Source organism: Rattus norvegicus, chromosome 16, assembly GCF_021556685.1.
Source record: "Rattus norvegicus strain SHRSP/BbbUtx chromosome 16, alternate assembly SHRSP_T2T, whole genome shotgun sequence".
In the NCBI taxonomy this organism is placed as follows: Eukaryota; Metazoa; Chordata; class Mammalia; order Rodentia; family Muridae; genus Rattus; species Rattus norvegicus.
Window position 1 is genome coordinate 14324089 of NC_141549.1, and position 2441 is coordinate 14326529.

Below are 2441 nucleotides of genomic sequence, written 5' to 3' on the forward strand. Positions count from 1 at the left end.
AAAATTCTGTCAAACATTGATATAGTAAGCATACTAAATCTTCTTTCTAATTAAAAAAACATGACGCAAATATTTACCAACAGTAGATCTGGATTTGTATAATAGAAACTGGTTGACAAGCCTTGTCCTTGCTTACCTGTTTTCTCCATGTTGGCTATGGTACCACTCTCCAGAGCTAAGCTCATGATTAAGCAAATAAGAAAGTAAACAGGCATGAATTAGATTCTTTAAATGAAGGTGACTATCAGATAGTTGAACTTGGTCTTATGCAGCCTTGTTTTGGGGTTGGGAATTATTGGCTAGAGATCTAGAGGTACAGCTGTCGAAGAGAAGCAAGTGGTTCCACAACGGATCTCTTGTCAGAATCCCTCCAATACCCCTTGACCACCACAGGCTTTCCCTGATCCTTGCTTTCAGTTTCCATGGAGCAAAGAGATCATTTATCCTAACACTGCGGTTCATACATAGAGATTCTCCTTCCCATTCTCCATGTTTCTCCAGGTATCAGTGATAGGGCAACTTTCAACTAGAGTTCCAGTGTTTCATTTTGCCTAGGCTTGAACTTCCAGAGGACAAATGCCATGAGATCTTACGATTCTCTGAATGTTCTTAAATTTTGAGTCTTAATCTGAGAAAGTACTCTTCTTTCTTCATCTGGAAAAAAAATCAATATAGAATTCTCGACATTTTTCTTCAAGGAGTTCTTTTTTTTCTCCAAAGTTCACATTTTTCTGGGAAGGTACTTGGGAAGTACTTTTCACACCATTTAGCAGGCATTTTAACTGCCCTGAAGCTTGTTCAAGGAGTGAACACAAAATCTACTGTAGCTTTTTCAACATTAGACTCTTAATCAATTTTGGAGGCAGTTTCATTTGTTAGCCTATGAATATATTTGTAAATAGTAATCATGTATTTTATGATATTGTACAACATACATAATATACTCATATTACTAGGTAATTATATTGCATAGTATATGCCCATATACACATAAATCTTATATACAAAACTGCTTGAACTTGGGATCTCAGTATAAATAACTCTTAGAAAGGAAGACAACTATTCCTTCTTTATTTCTATCATTTGTACAACTGTTCTGATTTTTCTGCTTTTAATACATTCGTGTCAATTTTGTCTTTGCTAGGGTTGCAAATTTCATGGAGATTTCCATGGTGATAACCAAGAAAGTTTTGTACAGTTGGGTGATAAAGAAGACTTCCATAATTGTAATCTATACACAACATTTTTTTTTTGGTTCTTTTTTCCGGAGCTGGGGACCGAACCCAGGGCCTTGCGCTTCCTAGGCAAGCGCTCTACCGCTGAGCTAAATCCCCAACCCCTTTATTATTTTTTTAAATTCATTGCTCACATTAGTATCTTCATTTTACTTTTTCACATAATTTCATATTTTAATGTTAAACATAATTTTTCTGTGTGTATGTGTTTGTGTTGACAAACACATATAAGTCAGTGCCCATAAAGGCAAGAAGAGTGGCTTGAAACCCCTGGAGTTGGAATCAAACTCAGGTCCTTTGCAAGAGCAGCAAGTATCTGCACGTCTTCACTATCTCTCCATTGATGATTAAAGAATTTTCTTAGGTTCTCACTGAAATCTTATTGCAACATATTTCTTTCTTCTCTTTTATTATTTTTTATTTACTCTTCAAATGTTGCCCCCTTTGCAAGCCCCCATCTCCTCCCCTTGCCCCTTTGTCTCTATGAGGTCGCTCCCCACCCATCCCCCCCCCCATTCTAGCCTCATCACTCTAGCATCCCTTTATCAATCCTCCACAGGATCAAGAGCCTCACCTTCCATTTATGCCAGATAAGGCAATCCTCTGCTAAATATGTAGCTGGAGCCAGGTATACTGTTTAGTAGTTTAGTCCCTGAGAGCTCTGGGTTGTCAGATTAGTTGATATCGTTGTCCTTCCTATGGGGTTGTCATTCCCTTCAGCTCCTTCAGTCCCTTCCCTAGCTCCTCCATTGTGGTCCCCGGGGTCAGTTTGATGGTTGGCTGTATCTGCATATTTTTCAGTCACATGCTGGAAGAGCCTCTCAGGAGACAGCTATACCAGGCTCCTGTCAGCAAGCACTTTTTGGCATCAGCAATAGTGTCAGGGTTTGGTATCTGCAGGTGGGACAGATCTCTGGAGGAGAGGGAGTCTTTGGATGACCTTTCCTTTGGTCTCTGTTTCAGTTTTTGTCTCTGCATTTCCTTTAGATAGAGACAATTCTGGATTAAAAATTTAGAGATGGGTGGGTGACCCTGTATGAAGACTCAGAAATAGACCCACACACCTATGGTCACTTGATCTTTGACAAAGAAGCCAAAACTATCTAATGAAAAAATAAGAGCATATTCAACAAATGGTGTTGGTTCAAGTGGCAGTCAGCATATAGAAGAATTCAAACTGATCCATTCTTACTTCCTTGTACAAAG